The 12,992-nt window shown below is 37.6% G+C and overlaps 1 protein-coding gene across 1 annotated transcript in view; it reads right to left on the reverse strand.

Annotated features, from left to right (window-relative positions):
- Nucleotides 1-12,992, reverse strand: part of NAALADL2 (N-acetylated alpha-linked acidic dipeptidase like 2) — a 214,795-nt gene that overhangs the window by 115,974 nt on the left and 85,829 nt on the right. The gene's annotated exons all lie outside the window — the stretch shown is intronic.

A 12,992-nucleotide genomic window follows, 5' to 3' on the forward strand; every position in this document is an offset into this window, starting at 1 on the left:
ACACATGTCCTTGACATGCTGTAACATGTGCCATTGTCATGACTGAAGTGTAAATGCATTTAAAAGCACTCATTAATTATCAAATTTTCCAGTAACTATCTAGGATTTCCAGTATTAATTGTATCCTGTACACTAGTACATCCACTAGCTCTACTCTTTTATTAAATCAAAGCAAACTCAAAAATATGTGGACAAGTTTTTGAAGGACACCTTTTAAATAGTAATAATGAAAATAAAAGAAGTATCCAATAATACAATACCTGTTTTCTAAGCAAAACTGGCTGCTGTAGCCTCACATACACATAAATAAGTTTTCATCCTGAATAAGCAGTGTGAATACCCTGCATGAGGTACATTCACAGCTCAGTTATTCAAACACACAAAGTCTCAGCTGGACTATTGTTCCAATTGCAAGCCCCCAGACTAAAAATTCCAGCAGATGGGTAAAATGTAACAAAGGAACTGAAAAAAGGTGGGGAGGATGTAATCTATAGCAAGTATTTAACAGTGGGAACATTATTGTTTTCTTTATCAACACAAAAATAAGACACCAGATGATAATTCAAAGGAAATGACTGATGGAAGCATAAGAACAGCACACCATCAATGGGGCATAGAAGTCACTGGCCTGATATTCTCAGCCCTGACATTTCTGAAACAACCGAGGCTTTCCTTCCACAGGAGTCAGGCATTTCCTTCCTCTCTTTAGCTCAAGTAAGTTCAGAGATGCCCTGTGAACTGAACTTCTTTTCTGGATGAGCAAGTCAGACTCTGCAATTAGAACATCCACAGTCTCTGGCTGAGGACAATCTACTGCATAAAGCTGAGCTTTTGCAAATTGCACATGCAAGATGCTGCACAGCCACCAGCCTCAATCAGACCAATGGGCTGAAGAGTCATCCGCACTTTTTAAGAAGCACTCCACCACAACTGGGGCATCATTATCTACCAGCATTGGGAAGGCAGTACCAGAAGGCAGTATCAGAAGCTGCAATATGTATTTCCTCCAGTACACTCCCTCCAGAAGTGACTTCTGCATCTGAGACAAAGGACAGAAGGGAGAACCTGAAACAGAACTAGGTGAGATTGCTGCACACTGCCTAAACACAGTGGAGCACTAATTACCCATTTGTGCTTCTAATTGGTCTCACACTCAAATCACCACAGGCTCCAGTACTCAAATTAGCACCTACACCCAGTCAGAAATACAATGTATGGGTACAATTACAGTTAGAACAAGAAGGTAATTCAGCTGCAAAAGTGCTTCTTCAAGCCTTAAATCATAACAAATATTGCTTGGTAAATTCTACTAATGCAGTTCAGTAGAGGCTAAAAATAAACCATCCTTTTCATCCCTGAAATTTAAGGCCAAAGACTTTCTTCTACCTTATTTAAAACTGGATATGTGAAAAAAATCCATCAGCTTTTAGCTAAAGGGAAATCAATGTTTTCATATTTGGAACAGAAACATGCTCACATCAAAATCTAGTCCAGGACACATCAGTGCCTCAGGTCTGTATCTGGATGTTTTATGGGGATTTATTTAAACATTCATTTCTTTTACTCCCTCTGCTTTATTCTTTTCTTTTCTTTTTTTTTTTTTTTTCCTCTGGCAGGATAAGACTTTCAAAAAGAGTTTAAATTCAGCATCACAAATGACAGATACAAAACATGGTTGAGTTTGAGGCAATTTCTATTATAATAATTACTAAAATATTAAACCTCGCTCCTCTATAAATATTTTTAGTAAGCTAAAATGAATAAATTTGCAATGATATCTGTGTCATGAGGACATTTCTTAGAACTCATTTATCTTCAAAGAATGACAGAAATGGTGAGGTTGGAAAAAATCCACCCAAACTCATCTAGTCCAACCTCCCTGCTCAAGCAGGGTCTCCCCAAAGTACACAACTCAGGATTGTGTCTAAACAGGTTTGGAAAATCTCTATATTTTAAGATAATTTTTAAAAATTTGTTTTAATTAATCACACAAAACTTTATTATTCTAATTTCCACTAAAATGCACTAATGTCTTTACATTCACACAGCAAATAAACCAAAGGGAGTGCAAAAGAAAAGCAGAATATTTCAGTGGACAAAATAAATAAACCCAGAATTCAGTGTGTGTCTCTTCAACCAACTTTACAGTTGGGATTTTAGCTCTGTGCATTTCCCTGCACAACTCAGAAAACAGGAGCAGTAATATCTCTTCTGCTCAGGAATTCTAAATATCAACATTTGTTCTTTAAACATGTAACAACCAATAATTAAGCATTAAACTGGTCAGAAAAATTACATGAAAAAGTCAATAAACGTCCAAAATATGATTTTTCTTTACTTGCAAAGCTTCCTAGATAAACTATATATAAAATGCACATGAATTTGCTATGCAGGTTATCCATTAGCCTTTAGAAGTTTTTTTAAGAGACTAAAAAACAGTAATTCCAACAATTTAATTCTTCAGTGAACAAGCAGTAGGTGACTGGAGTCCAGCTGGAAGACAGGGAATCTGGGTATTGCAAAGTCATGTTCAGCAAGTAAAACCCAATTAATATGAGGATACCTGCCTTCTTATCACACCCAAATACTGGGATATCAGTGCATTACCTCAGCTATAATAGCTCAGCTTTGCTGGACTATCAGATCCAGTTTAAGGAAAGCAGCTGTAAACTTCTGTGTATCTGCAGATCCTGACATGCACAATGATATATATTGATACACAAGCAATCCCATATCTCAGAAAACCCAAGTGATGAATCTGAACAGATGATGCTGTGCCTCCTTCAGCACTCTCAAAAACTCCTTATGAACTCTCAAGACCATTCCTTAAAGTAAGGGGAAAAACCAATATCATTAAGAGTTGCAGAGTGTGTCAGAGAACTGACTAATGTATTTCTCACATTTCTCAGGAACCACTTAATGAAAACCCTAAAATGAGATTTGATCCTGTCATCTTCCTCATTGCACAGCACTGTGTGAAAAATCTTCTTTAATGCCTGCAATGTACAGGCTGTAACAACAAAAGCACCCACATTTCATCCATCCAATTCTCTCTTTAAAGTTAAAGCACACAAAACATTCATTGCTTCTTCCCATTCTGACAATTACTGCTATTTTTATCCTTTAGATTGGCACACAAATGAATACTTGCCATTGTTGTAATTGCATTAGATGGACATGTTAAATCAGGTGAAATCAGTCACTTCTTCCACTGCCAATTACAACAGGTGTCACAGAAGGTATCCCCTATTTTAATTTAAATGGCTGCATACCACCAACACACAAAGCATCTCCTTCTTTATCTTCACAAAGACTCAAGTCCTGGAACTATGGATCAAGAGTGAAGATCAGGAAATTAATCATACAGCATAGCTGATAATAACAGTTGATTCAAATAATACAATAAAATAGTTGATCCAAAATAAAAGAGAAAAGAAAAATGTAGCTGAGTTTTAGTTAAAATGAACATCTCATTCTGTTGATTAATATTTTGGGTCAGAATTTAGCTTTGGAGAAAACTGTGCAGTTCAGGCTGTGCTTCTTGTATTTAGTCCAGTAATTTGCATCCCTTCCAGTCCCACAGACACCTTTCCCATGGTGCTGCACACAGTGTGCACTGACCAGCTGGGCTCTAAGGGAGAACATTTTAAGGTGCAACAGCTCTGGGGTTTCTGACTTTGTGTCACAGTTCCCAGGTTCTTTTAGGCCATCCAGAGCTCACTTACACTGTGACTTCATCCTAATACCCGTGTCAGCAAAAATAACATCTGTCAGTCTGAATGTATTCAAAATCTGTGTTCCCTGATACAGAATCACAGCTCAGGCTGGAGAGGACTCTGGAGAGCTCCCAGCCCAACCTGCTCAAAGCAGGGTCAGATGAGGCAGCTCAGGAGCAGCTTTTTGGGAATCTTCTCTGGGAAAGAAACTGCCCGTGCAATCTGCTCCAGGGTCTGCCCACCCAACAGTAATTCTGGTGTTCACAGTATCCAAATATTCAACAAGAAAATAACAATGGAAAATGAAAGAGGGGATTTTGTTCATCTTAAGGCAAGGCAAGACATGAAGATTTCTGTTCACAAGCTGACCCATGGTGAGATGTGCATGCCAGGAGAGGAACACCCTACAAAACCACAGCACTTTCCTACAAGTTTCAGTTGTCCTTTTCTGCTGTACAGGAACCATCAGGGAACAGTTTTTGTAGCAGCTTCTATGAATGGAAACTCCTATCTAAAGTTTTTTTATTCCATGAAGTTGAAGGAGCAATTGAGACAAAGTATTTTAATAAACAAAAGTCCTGTAGAAACAAAGCAGAAAGAACCTGACCCAAAACCAGGAAATACATTAAAATTCAAGAATGATCTCTGCCAGGATCACAGAGATTTTAACTTAGAAATGAGTATAGATTTGTGTAGCTAAAAATTACTTTATGAAGATTTATGTTACAATTTCTAAGCCTCTTGCAGTATTTCTACATATGCCTTAGGATTTGTAAATCTATTACAAGATTTGCAATTCAACTTTTCATCTTACAAAGCAAATGAGAAATGCACCCAAGTCTTATCTGATTCCTAAATTAGGGCTTCAGAGTTCACAATTACAGGTCCTTTGGGTAAATCAGAGGATAAACCCAGACTCTAGAAACACAGATGTGTTTTGTTTAAGATGAAATTGCCAGAAACTCAAAAAATAAAACTGAAGCTGTAACTTCTGGAAAACATTGTTGACCAGACTACTGCTCCTGCCTAAGTTCTTTCAGCACAGTTCTTCACCAGGCTTTGGTGTGTTGTATTATAAACCAAAAATTACATAAAAAGCATGAGTGATGCCCAGCAGTTATGACACCTACTTAAACTCCATGCATGTCTTCCTCATTTGTGTTCTGCTTTGGAATTTATTCAATTTTTTTATTGCTGTATGAGGCAGCACCCAAGCTGCTCTTTGAGGCAGGAAACTTCCTCCAGTATCTTGATGCTCAGAAAGTAATGCTTTCACTTCAAAACCAGAATACTAATATAAACAAGTGGTAAGAGCATCTAATGACCTAAGATGACTCCAAAGTAAAATTAATCAAACACAGAGATAGTTATTTAGTACCTACATTTTTTGGTACTATTGAATTTCACACCATCCACTCCAACCATTAAAAAACAACAAAAAACAACAACAACAACAACAAAACAAAACAAAACAAAACAAAACACACACAAAAAAAAAAAAAAAAAAACCAAAAAAACCAACCCAAGACACTTGAATGAAATGGCCCAGATAACATTTATACAACTCTCCTTGCAGGAGTCACCTGATGTTAACTCAAGACATTTCCCACTCATGCCATCTTTGCAAAGCCTGGATTCCCTTTCAGGGGATCTTTAGAAACATTCCCCAAGAAAGTCCATGGCAGGCTTTGTATCTCATTTTTCAGTGAGCAGCACGTTCCACTACTGGCCCAGAGAAATATTTTGCCTCTTACCAGCAAAACTCAAAGTCTTATCTATTGCAGCAGTTTTGGGAGGGAGCAGAATAAGGGAATTAATTCTTAGTTTTACTTCACCTTTACACCTAATTTACTACTACAGTAAGGATAATGGATTTTATACAAAAATTACCATACAAAAATTACTACTGCCCACATTGTAACTGCAAAAGGCTCGGCAATGTGTGGTTCAGTTCTCCCAGAGTATGCAAAATAGTGCTGAAAATCCCTTGCAGTCATGGATTAAACTAGGCTTGGCAGAAATCACTAAGTGAACTAGCTGAAAGACCACTGATGCTTGGAAATCAAGAAAAAAACCCCAACAAACCTCGGCATTTTAAAACATGAGTAAGCCAGCTATTCTAATTTTAGTCTCTTTGTTATGAGCATTACACCAGAGAGGAATAGACTGTCACCACGTGTCAGCTTCAGCTGACATCTGCTAAAAGAAGAAAAAATTCCCTCCAAGTTAGGCAGCACAAGCTGCCTAATTTGTTCATTATATATTTTGTAAAGGGTGGTCCCTATAGCACAATATTTTAAATAAATATGCAAATCATTATATTATTATTCTAAAAGATCTATGACATCAACGAGGTTTTAAATAACCCAAGGGGCTTCATTCTTTTTTTTTGTTTCATTAACTCAATAGACCCACCTGTCAGCCATGTAAAATCACTATATAAGAAGTATTGGAAGTTACAATTTGTGCAAATGCTTCTCTTAATTGAAACTGAAACAGTTCTCAAAGTTTCATAGGTTTATCAAAATCATTTCTCCTGTAATCCCTTGACTGATACCAGGATCAGGGATATCCCAGGCACTCCATGATCCACCACACCCTGGAGAACACTGTCACTGAAATCAACCCCTTCCTCTTTCCTTTCCACACCAGTTCACCTGGGCAGAGCATTTTTCTCTCTCTAAAAGGAAAACTCTCCAAGTCTAAAAAACCAAAAAAACCAACACCCCCCCCCCAAAAAAAAACCCAAAAAAACAAAACAAAAACCACCAACAGAACTATCTTTGAAAAGTGCAAGCAAAATGCTTTGGAAAATTGGCCAAACCCAAACTGCAGTGAATTACTCATGTCTTTCAGAGCTCTGCAGATGAATACTATATAATATGATAGTACTCATTTATGCAACAATGGAATATTTTCCACATCTCCATTTCAAGATGATTAGGTTTTCTTTTGGGGGAGTTCCTACCTGTCTGAAAGTAGGAAGAGGTGCTATTATCTTTTTTATGCAGCTGCTGGTTATGGAAAAGCAGTGGGCTGGAACAGAGATCAAGTTGTGTTAAAGATGGTTTGGTTTAGTCTGGATTTCAGTATTCAAACAGCACTAGGAAAAAAATTCAATTATAAAAGTAATTATATCTTTAATTGCTTAAACAATCAGGCAGCTGACTTTATGGTGCTCTTGCTACTGAGCAGGTGTACTTGCAGGTGCTGGCTGCAACATGTAAGAGTTACACTGTGGGATCCCAACTTCTGCACAGGAGGGAGGATAAAATACCAAAATACCATGGCTATACAGACACCTACAAATGTATGAGAAATATATATAAATATATATAAATATATATAAATATATATAAATATATATATATATATATAATCTGCTTAATCTTTCTGTGAGGAGTATCTGTTCTGGTTCTGACATTTTTCCCTTTGGGACAGAATTAATGTTGAATCTGACCAGAGTCTGCACTTAGAGAGAGTTGTGTTTCTGGCAATTACAGCACCATTAATAATTATGTATAGATAATAATCTACCAGAAATGCCTGTCTTTTTCACTGACACGTCTTCTTAGCAGCATGCTTGAATAAGACACAGTCTTCTTCAAAAACTTGCTTTGTACATACAAAATCAATTAGAAAAAGGAACAACTTACAGAGAGTTGGGTCCAAAATGGTCAAATAGTTCGACCACATAACTTTTACCTCTTCCTTATATTTTTATCAACTTTGACATAGAAAAATTCAGTTTTTTTAAAACATTTTAAAAATAGAATAATGTCTTTTTAAAATCTCCTTTCTGTGTACAAAACTAAATTACACCTAATAAACCACTAAATGCACATTTTGCCACCCAGCATTTGTTTTAATTTAACTTAAACTTTCATTGAAAAGTTAACAGCCAGTTTTAAATCTGCACTGTCTTAACAGTCTTATTTGGAGGGAATCTTAAATTCTGACTAATACAATTTTTTTTAGAATGTATAATATGTCACCTGCAATGGAAGAAGATGATAATCAGACTCAACTATTAGAAACACAGGAAAGACAGGCATAGCACATTGAGGTTATTCTACTATAGTACTACAATCAGAGTTTTGGAGCCTACAAAACCAGGAAAAAACACAATAATGCAGGAGAAGGGTGTCAAGTAGCAAAGAAGTGGCCACAGAGCACGTGGTCCATAAAAAGGAGCCTCCCATCCCAAATTTTTGCGAAGACAACTGATTTCAACCAGACTCTGCAGGAGCAGGTCCAAGACACCAGCTGGGTGCACTGCCATGCAGTGATGTTTGCTGTTTTGTGAGCACAGAATAAATCAGCTCACTTGCACAAATTATGCTGGGTTGAAGTATGTCAGTAAAGCTATGGCAGAATTCATTGCAATCATGACTGCACAAAAGGTTCAAATATTCCAAATTCACTTGTGAGTTGGGTAGCTTCAAAAGTCTAATCTGGACTCCATTTAAAATGTTATTTTTTGCTGGATGAGAGAAAAAGCAGCTTCACTGGAAAACATTCTGTAGTGAGTCACAGCTGTTTAGTAGTAGTTTGAAACAGTCTGAAATGTTGAAAACATTGAGAAGTCCTCTGCAACTTATAAGGCATCAGGGAGAATTTAGTCATTATGTTTTCCACTGAGCTAATTTTGCAGCATAGGAAGTGCTGATTTGTTGTTTTCAAATAATCTGGTCTTCATCACTTGTACATTCCATTTCTCTTATAAATTCAAAATTTTTAATAACTTTCTGCTTGAAACTGAGGAAAGTTTTGACCATATGTTTCATGACAGCATTTGCAAAAGTCAAATGATAAAAACAGTGCTAGCAAGCTATTCCAGTATCATTGCCAGTGATTTCTCCTCTCTTCTTCTAATACTCTAATTAATAAAATCATAATGTTTTAAACTCAAATTTGTTTCCAAGAAAAAAATATTGGCAGCTTAGTAGAAGATAAAGTGATATCTGATATGCAACACAGAGGTCCACACACTCAAACCTGTGAGCCTAAAAAATCTCGATGTCCAACTAATTCTCTCAGTTTTAAATACATGCAAACCTAACTGAAAGCCAGGCAGAAGGAAAAACTAAAAACTAAAACCCACAATTCCAAAAATCTCAGAGCATGTAATTTGATACTTACATAGAAGCTTACTTGCTTTATTATATCCTGAAAAATCTCAAGAGGCAGATCATGGATTTAGACACCTCTTGAACCACTAGTGCTGCAGATATTATTGAAAATCTCCTGAAATAATTACCTGTTGTTACTACAGTATTCACTGTTCAAAGGCCAGTATTTTCCAAAGACTTACCTCTCTATTGCATTAGCACTGATTTTTGTTCATACAGAAAATAACATAGTATATCCAATGAAGCAGTGTAGCTAGTCTGATAAACTCTGCAATTTTATGGCAACCACTGAAATTATGTAGTAAGTACAAAATAAAATGATCAAGAGCACCTGTAAACATATACACACACACCTGAATTGTAACATCAAACTGTAGCTTTTCTTTCTCCTTAGCTTCAGTCTGTCCTCAAGGAAAACCAAAGCACAGTGCACAGAAGCCTGACTGTAGACAGTCATGTTACAACAAATGATCTTTGTATTTCATTTATCCAATGCTGTTAGAAGAAAGCAAACACAAATTTTGAAAAAGAAAAAAAAATATTCCCAGAATCATTTCCACAGCTGCAGAGGCAAGCACAGAAAATATATTATTGTGACTGTGTTTTGTTTTCAAAAAGAACAGACAAACCAGGGCTGAGGACATCTTGTAAAAAGTCATGATGATTTATAACAAACCATTTTAGAATATATGCTGCATATGCATGGTTAAAACCATTACACAATGTTCTATTTTCCAGCTTACTTCTGCTCAGCTGCTGGCTTCAGAGGAGTAAAATATAATGAAGTGAAGGACAGAAAGGACAAACTCAGGTATCAGGCAGGGCACACCAAACCTACAGAATCACAGGGCTGACTAAAAAATGAACAGGGACACACTTCCATGCCAGCAAGCACCACTTACCCACACTCCAAACAGTGGCAGCAGTTCCCTGTGGTTGCTGTAGGAGAACTGGCTAAGCTTAATTAAAGAATGGCACATTTCTAAAGAGGTAAATGCCACAGGCTTTTTATGATGCATATTGGGGGTTTAAATTTTGTTGAACTCAGTGTGGTGGGTAAACCTTGGCCAGGTTCCAGACCCTACCCAGCCATGCTCTCATCATCCCCATTCCACAGGGTAAGATGGAAAAGATCACTGATCAGGGTAAAGACAGAGAGATCACTTATCAATTACCACCATGGGCAAAACAGTGTCAGCAACTGCCAGGTGAAACAGATTGTGATAGTGAGAAACCAACCCAAGAAGATTAGAACAGCACTGTGACCCGGCCCTTTTCCAGGCTCAGTTGCACTCCCCTACCTTGTCCCTTCTTAAACACATTTCCAGAGGCATCACTGACTTTGCTGATGGCCTCAGCTGTGGCCTGCAGTGGATCAAATCCTTAACAATTCCTTGCCTTCCTTGTCCCTGCCTCTGAGATCAAATCCTATTAGCAGTGTTGGAGGAATGCTCATGTCAATTCTTCTGTCTGAATGATGTGCACTATTCACAATTCCAGGGATTTCCAGTGTCACATTTCCCATGTCACTGATTTTTTCACCCGAATTCCTGTGATATGGCTCACATGACCAGCTGTTAACCATAACCTGAATCATGCATGACTTCCAAACACACCCCTTTTTTCTTACTGTCATAACCTCTGCATAACAATTCCCTAAAACAACATTACACTTCAAACTCCAGCTGATACCACAAGATTGTATTTTACAGCTGTTATATTTCAGCATTTAAAAGCTCACAGTCTTTTCTACGATACCATCTGAACTCTTCATGAAATAATTTCTATTCCCCCTCTGCACAGATAGGGATTCCATTATGAGGCACCCTATCTCACGGGCAGGGTTCTTAGAGCTTATCACAATGCCACTTTTCTATTTACATAGTAGAATTGACAAACAGATTCTATCCATATTTTTGTTTACTGAGCCATTTCCTGTGTGGAAACAAATTTGATTTGAAACAGCTCTGAAGTCTAGCAATGAAGAAATCTAATATGTGTCTGTCATGCGAAGTGGGTGAAAGGAAGTGCAGCAGTTAAAAAGTCAAAATGGAAAAAGAAAACTAGATGGGGAAAGCACTCAAGTTTTACAGCATTCTTCTAAACTTTATTTTCAAGACAATTTTTGCTACACAAGTCTCTTATTTCCTCAGCAAGTTTCTTAATCCTGCATGATTACTTCTTTGAGTTCCACCCCCTGGATCTATTTCATTTCAAAAACAGGAACACAGAAGAAAGATTTTTTAAAATGAAGGACACTTGTCTTTAGCAGTCAGAATCACAAAGAGAAATGATGCTCACAAAGGATTCTATGATTGTTTCAGGACTGATAGGACTTAGGATTGGAAGAGTCTCAAGAACAGAAGAATTAAATTATGAAACAGAGCTGCAGAAACTTTCAAGTAAGTGCTGTTCACTTCCCTTTCTCATCATTACACTTTCCCCTTTGTTAAACAGAGATCAATAAAATCATTCTGCTCGTAGGTAGTTGGCATCTCAAACCCATCCTCAAGCTATTTCTATACATTCAAGATGATTCATATGCAGAACTGCAGCATTTAATCTTCATGAAACAGAAAATGTGAGCTGAAACCTCATGAGAACTCCAAAATTCTCTCAGAACTATTACATAAATCCCATTTTAAAATGTTGTCAACTTTGAGAAAAGATCTGTAAATTATACCGTTTCCTGAAGACTTTTTTTTCTAGGAAAATACTGCAGCATTCCAATACTCTGATACCACTGAGAAATTTGTTTTCAGACTAAAAGAACAGGAGAAACAAAGGCAGCAGCACGAAAATCCAAGTTTCCTACCTTTTATTCACCAAGTACAAGACTAGCTTTGGATCACTCATCCTACCAGGAATTTCCCAGTAAAAGGGAGAATGCTGGTAGGAGCAGCCTCGAGCTTGTGATAGTAACAGTTCCTCTGGCAAAGTGTGAAGTGCAGATGGTGTCAAAGATATGCCAATAACTTAGGCAGGAGCTTCCAATAAAATCTCTTGTAGTGCTTATTACACTCTGTGAATCAAAGTGAAAGGGGCAGCCCGGGATCTCTGGCTCTTTTATCCCACACAAGGCAGTTTAACCACTGCACATCCAAGTGCATCCCCCAGGGAAAAGCCTGCACTCCAGATGCATTTGTGGCTGTCCCAGGCATGAGCTACCTCTACGCAAGTCAATTCTCCAGAGAAGCCAAATCATCATCAGAAACACAGGAATTACTTCTACCTGATCTACCTTCCAGTGACAAAACCATAAAAAAAGGGGTTTTCTCAAGTATTCCTTTGAGCTCTTTCCAGCTCATCATGGCATTCAATGATCAAAATATAAATGATCTTAAGCATGATAACCTGCTCCTGCCTATGAGTGTTGCTCAGAGATTTCAAACCACAGACAAGCCACACTAAGGCTTCTACCAGAAACCAACAATGCACTCGTAACACCATTGTCCATATAATTAAGCTTCTCTTTCCCAAACTGGAGATTGGAATGCACACTGCAGATGAGATCATTTACTGACAGAAAACTAACACATAAGGTTTAAACACTGAAGTGGCATCTCCATGTTGGTGTATCTGTTTTAATTAGCTTTACTTTTCATGTAGGGTAAATAAAACATTAAGGAGTCAGCCAGACAGAGACACCACAAACTGTTTTTCAAATAGCTCCATGAAATGAGCAAGAATAAAGCTTGAAGAGTGTTATATTTACCTCTGTAGCTCCCAGGGCACTTTTAAGAACACTGGGTCAGGTACACTGAGACACTGAGAAAATGTGCAATTTCTTTCCCACTGAGCTGTCAAGGCATTCATGCTGTGAATAGCTAACACCCTTCTTTGACAACCAGGCAAATATTTCTATTTTCTGCCATTCTAGGCATGACGTATCTCCATGTTGCCTCAGTTGATTTAGTGCCAATTCAAGTCAAACTTTAGATGTCTGAGCCAGTAACCGGACAAAATATTCTTGATGAAGCCTTGTCACAAAATCATAGACTGCTGCTTAATACATTTCCAAATAGTTAGATAGTAAAAAGGGCTGTAAAGCTGAAAAAGCTGCAGAGAAGCAGAACACACACTCACTGAACAGCCAGAATGGAGATTCAAGCAGCACATACAAGTCAAATATGCTGCTGCTTCT

Source organism: Molothrus ater, chromosome 10 (assembly GCF_012460135.2).
Source record: "Molothrus ater isolate BHLD 08-10-18 breed brown headed cowbird chromosome 10, BPBGC_Mater_1.1, whole genome shotgun sequence".
NCBI lineage: Eukaryota > Metazoa > Chordata > Aves > Passeriformes > Icteridae > Molothrus > Molothrus ater.